A 6,000-nucleotide genomic window follows, 5' to 3' on the forward strand; every position below is an offset into this window, starting at 1 on the left:
TACTATTTATATCGAAACACGAGGATAGATTCGTTCAAGATTGAACAAGTAAATGAATTTTTGGATGAGTTATGTAACAATTAAAAGATACTAAACCTCCATTCCAAGAAATTATCTCTTCTAGCAGGACATTCAACGAGCAAGCGGAAATCCTTTTAATGGAAGCTATTCAGGAATGACGAAGTACCATATGAGTGGATATATATAGGAAATGAATCAACACCCCGCCTGTAAATTCCACATGAGGGCAGGGGAACCCCTCGCACATCTTCAGAGATTACACAAAAGAACGAGCTGACAGCTAGTCAACCAGACACTGAACAAAATGAATGTAGGTCAAGGATTCAAGGTAAATGGAGAACAACTTTTCCTCGTATTGCATGATTCTTAGGGCGAGGTTTGATCCAATGTACAAGTATTTACAAGGCTTTTCGTGGTAACACTGGTGACAACGAAACCTTTTGTCACAATAGATGAATGGTAGACTGTACAATTGCTTAATTCCTACCAACAATAACTGAAGAGTGCCGAGCCAGAATTCAATCACCTATATATATACACAGAGGACGAGGCATATTTACCAGGAGCAACAAGCGGTAGGGACCTAGGGCAAGAGGGTTCACTTTCCAATCCTGTCAAACAATTCAGACAGTGCCTTGTAGAGCGCGGCGGCTGCAGGCGGCCTGTCCATGGATCCCAGAAGGATATCAGGTGCCTTGATGAGACCACCGTAAAAACGAGCGTTTTCAGTGTCTCGAGTGGATACAACGCTACCGTTGAGCGCACATCCCACAAAAGCACCTGCGACGAGAGGTAAATAAACATAATTTAGTTGCTACCGAAATGAGCTAACCACATGCACTTAGCAATTAACTCAATAGTGCCAATTTAACACCAAACTGAAATATACCAATTAGCTCATGCGGGTATAATAGGAAAATTAGTTATTCAAGAAACACAATCACATCATTGCATCTGATCATAAGCACCTCCAAGTTTACATGAGTATTATATATACGGCAGTGATATCTGTCATGGAAAATATGAATTTATATTCATATTAGTTCCACATAGGCCCAGACGAATTATTAAGTTACCGTGTTAACATATACCCACATAATCATAGTACTTAAAACATGTTTTTGTATGTTGGGTTAAATGCAGAAGAACATATGAAACAAGACGCCAAAGTCATGTGCAGCTGGTAATATTAATTAGAAACACACCTTTGCTACAACTATATGTATAGCATGCAGCATAACCACCATCGCCAGCACGAAAATCGGCCTCAGCTACACGCCCGACATGACAAGCAGAAGCACCAACACCAGCACCTACTGACAGATGTGCCTTTCCACTGAATGTTCTGATGGCATCTGTGTTCCTCAGCACGATAATGAAGTCTGCTAACTCACCGCCAGCCTGTTGGGCAACGTAAGAAAATAGCAAATCTGTTAGAATGTGCATTTGACCGGTAAGGCATAATTTCTTCGATTTAGAAAAACAATGCTTGAGTAGATGATGTCACCTGAGCTCCATATCCGACACCACAAGTGGAGATTGCTGAAGGAGGTGACCAGGAACCGTCGGCTCTTCGAGCAACGACCAGCCCAGTACCAACCTTGTATGTGACCATCATCCCGACCTTTACTACAGTAATTATAGCAAGGCCTTTTGCTTGTTTAAGAATTGTATCAGGGATAGCCTTCTCTGACTTAAGTCTTCCCACCTGAACAATAGATGAAAGAGTAATTTGATGATATCAGTAGGATTCCTAAAGACTAACTGAATAATTATCACTTTGAGCAATGAGAATGACCTGGAAATCCAGTATTTCACCAGATTTCGGTAATTGGTACATTTGAAATATGAAAACAATAAGCACTGGTGTCGCTTGAATTTCGCAGCAGCATTTAATATTGTTCCTCAAAATACAATTTTTCCACAAGTGTGAAGACTAACCAGTGTACCATAGAGTTCAAATCAGCTTCGCATTTACTGACAAATGCGGACAGCTAAGAACTATGCATCCTTTGTACATTAGAATCACAAAGATGTACTTAATTCATCAGATTCTTATTTTACTAAAGCTAACTGCAAAAACAAACAGCAACATGATCCCAATCATTCTTCATCCACACACACTGGATTAGTTTAATCATTCATCAACCTCGTAATTGCACAAACTGGAAATAACTATATCCCAAGACTTACTGCAGACTTGCAGCTTTAGAACAATAAAACATTGAACTTTTTAGCATTTCATATTGGTCCTTTGGTTAACACACTCATGTTTAACACAAAAGGAAAATCATATATTATTTCTCGAAGAGCCATACAGAGAAACAAATGGAAATGAATTGCGTCACAATTATAAAACAGTTCGGTACACATTAACAATTTTGATCACAGAAAAAGTTATGGACGTGGATAATTCCCGGTCAACCTGGAATTAGCTTAATTCTCGGTCACCTGGTTTTATGTGCAATTCACGTGTGCAATTACACATCCATGTGTAATTCTCATATGCACGAATAACGATGCAAATCTATAGGTTGTCGAGTTGATCTGGAACTAACTTAATTTCCGGTCAACCTGGAATTAACAAAAGGGTAAAGTTATACCTTGCTGTAGCTGCGTAGAGAATTTGCAGCCTTGTAAATCTCGTGTTCCATTGTGTGCGTCCAAGGGAAGTTGAGCCATGACCTCAATGTACTCAAGTCTGTCACGTCATGAGTTGGAAGTTGCGAAGCACGACTGATCTGATTCATCAAGTAAGGTTGGATGCTCTCTATGCGTACTCCGCAAACATCACAAACCCTTTGGGGTTCCGAAGTCTTAAATTTCGGGGGCATCAAGCTTCTACCCTTTGAACAGCCATTGCAAAATAGTCCACCACAAAAACGGCAGTGGTGGCGAGAGCACATTATCGGGTGAAAGCGCACGCCGCACAGCATGCAGGTACTGGATGCGCTGTCAGGCAGCCACTTTGTCAATTCCGTCTCGAGGAGCTCATTTGCGATATCAGCGTTGGCATCCGCAAGCGTTTGCGCCATATCCTTCCAGGCTTCTTGGAGGAACAAGGTTGGACACCACGGACATCCCACATCTGCCAAGGTCACAAGTCGCGACAGAGATTGCTTTGTCTTTTGCTGCCACGACCATCTCGGAAAATACATCCCACATTGTCATCTCCTTGGTTTCCTCGTCTAACTCCCACTGGAACACCTCTTCCGGGAAGTAGCCGCCGTTACAGCCAAGGCCCCTGCGCCACTCCTCGTGGTCATGCTCTGTCATCGGTGGAACAGAAACAGGCACCCAGATGCCGGTGTGTTCATGAACTGGTGCACCATAGTAGAAATACTGCCCTGATTCCTTCTTAGGAGAACCTTCAGTCGTATCAGTCATGCAGTCCGTTAGCGGTGACAGTGTCAGGGTCGCTGATCGTGCCAGTGTTGGCAGGAGGATCGTCTGCCTCTTGGTCAAATAGGCCGAGTCCCTACGTTAGGAAAGAAAACAATATCAGAAACTGAAATTCGCATGATATACTCTGTAATTAATCCACCCATCCATCCAATTCTACAACTACATGTGAGAAATAACTAGCAAAGCAACACAATCCCCAGAGGAACAAGCTGTACACTAAAAAAAAACCAATCTTTCCGCTACTCAGTTAACCCTGATCACCCATTAGAGTGCTCTGATAGAAAGCTTATCGCAGCAACGGAGCCCCTAAATTACGCTATCGCTCGACCAATCTACAAGCTTCTCATCAAAAACCAACTGGACTAAGAAAAGCGTGCACGCAAACCAGACGTCACAGAGACGGCAGCAGGGTAGGAGAGAGGGGGAGCTCACCGCCAAGGCGACCATGCCGTCGCCGTCGTCGTCTTCGTCCCACCGGACGGGAGACCCGCAAGTGGTGGCGTCGCCGTGGGCGGGCCGCGGAGGGTCGATCGGGGGGCCTCCCGCCATGGGGCTTCAAATCGCGGGGAACTGGGTGAGCTCGAGGCCGAGGCGCTGTTCCGGCTTTTGAGGTGCCCGCGGATTGCGGTGGAGTTGGAACGGGAGTAAGATTCCGAGGAGGAGAGGGGAGTGCCGAGGACGGAGAGGAGAGGGGGAGGAGGACGGGAAATACCAGAATTTTTCAGATCATAAACAAGGGGAAAAGATAATTCCGTGCCTAAGCCGCTTCGACCCTTTCAACTTTGTACAAGGGCCTTTTTGTTGTCCCTGACTATGGAAGCACAACAACCGAAATATATTTATAAGTTCACGATATCACGACATATAGATAACAGAAAAGTGGTGTGTGCCTAGCTATAAGGAGATTTTTTGGAGGGATATGAGATGCTTGAAGTGATCAATAGTACAGTTCGCTTTAAATCCCAAAACTCAAGCATCCACAAGAATTGCCAATTTGTCATAAGATCTCTTCCAAGGTTCTCGACCTTCGGTTGCGGCAAGTTCTTGAGAAGATAGTATCGGAGGAGCAAAGTGATTTGTTACCGGCCATTTGATAATGTTTTAACAACATATGAAAGTATTCAATATTTTAAAAAGAAGAAAGAAAAAAATGGGGTGTGTGCCATTAAGCTAGATATGGCTATGATAGAGTTGAATGACAATACTTGAGGTAGGTGATTGATACAATTATGAAATGTTTGGAGTATTTTCTTTCTCAATTTAGGTAAATGCGAATTTCGGCGAGGTTTTCACACCTTCGAGAGGCATTAGACAATGTGACCTGGTCTCCTCCTGTCGGCGTGGTGGAACGGCAGATGTCATAGGATGGCTTAACTTGGGGCTGAATGTACGTTTGAGGATCCGAGTGAGGGTAAGGATTGAGGTAGAACATGAACAGAATCCGGATTGTATTGATGAACTTCGCTGAAAGATAGAGGTTGAAGAACGTACGGTACAAGACCTAGTTCTACTTGCTACACGATCTAGCTCCTTGTGAACTGTCGTCCGTCGGGTCGTCCCCCGCAGGGGTGTGCCTCCTCTCCTTATAAAGGGGGAGAGGTGGCTTACAAGAGAAGAAACCCTAATGGAATCTTTGATGATCTAAGCTACTTTATAAAGCTTCTTTGGCCCCGCTGATGCCGATTCTGTCTTTAATCAGGGACTGATGACATCATCCGGTATCTTTTACGTCACCTTCTGCTTTGGCGCCAGGGCTTCGATTAAAGCTAAAGTGCTTCGCTCATCTTGTCCGTTGGTCCTTGGTGGAATCTTTGACTGGAATGCCGACATGCTACAGTTGAGCCCATGCCGGTTCTCCGGTATCTTTTCCTCTGAGCACCGACATCTTTGCCTTTGTATCTCAACCTCTTATATATGTTCCTCGCCCTCCGGTATACCCCTCCTGGCATACCGGTTTGTACGAACTTAACACAGTTTTCTCTCAGCCTTGAGCATCCGGATTAATCTTTAATCCGGTACACAAATAGCATATTTGCCATAGTCTTGGCCTACCGGGGGCCATCCCCCCGATATTAGTCCCCGAAGATGGTGCGGTTCGGCTGATCTTTCCAACGGACCACGTCAGGTTCCATTTTCAAACGTACCGGATTAATCATTCCGCTTTCAAGTTAAACCTTTACGGTATTTTACCGAACTCACTCCAATCAACCGAACTCAACAGAGCTTTTCCAACTTCTTTTGCCGGTTTCTTTGTCATTAAACTCTCCTCGACGAGTTCGAGAATAACTCGAAAACCGCACTTGTCAGTGACATGCACACTGTAACTGACATGGTAGTGTCAGTGGTCAAATCCCTCGTCTCCCGCGCACATTTAATGTGCCGCACCGGATCCATGTGGCCCCCCGTGTGGCACCGTCCAGAGGCGCGTGTACCTCAATGCCACGTGGCGGCCCATCAGCGGAAAGGACGTGGGCCGCGCTGTTTCCGGCCCGTTAACCTCCTCGCTATTTAAAGGGCGACGGTTCCTCGTCCCCTTCACCGTATTTCCCATCTTCGCCATTTTCATTTTCTAGC

General features: G+C 44.8%; 1 pseudogene; it reads right to left on the reverse strand.

Annotated features, from left to right (window-relative positions):
- Positions 1–343: 343 nt before the first annotated feature.
- Positions 344–4,167, reverse strand: LOC124692096 (annotated as a pseudogene).
- Positions 4,168–6,000: the final 1,833 nt, after the last annotated feature.

Source organism: Lolium rigidum, chromosome 2 (assembly GCF_022539505.1).
Source record: "Lolium rigidum isolate FL_2022 chromosome 2, APGP_CSIRO_Lrig_0.1, whole genome shotgun sequence".
In the NCBI taxonomy this organism is placed as follows: domain Eukaryota; kingdom Viridiplantae; phylum Streptophyta; class Magnoliopsida; order Poales; family Poaceae; genus Lolium; species Lolium rigidum.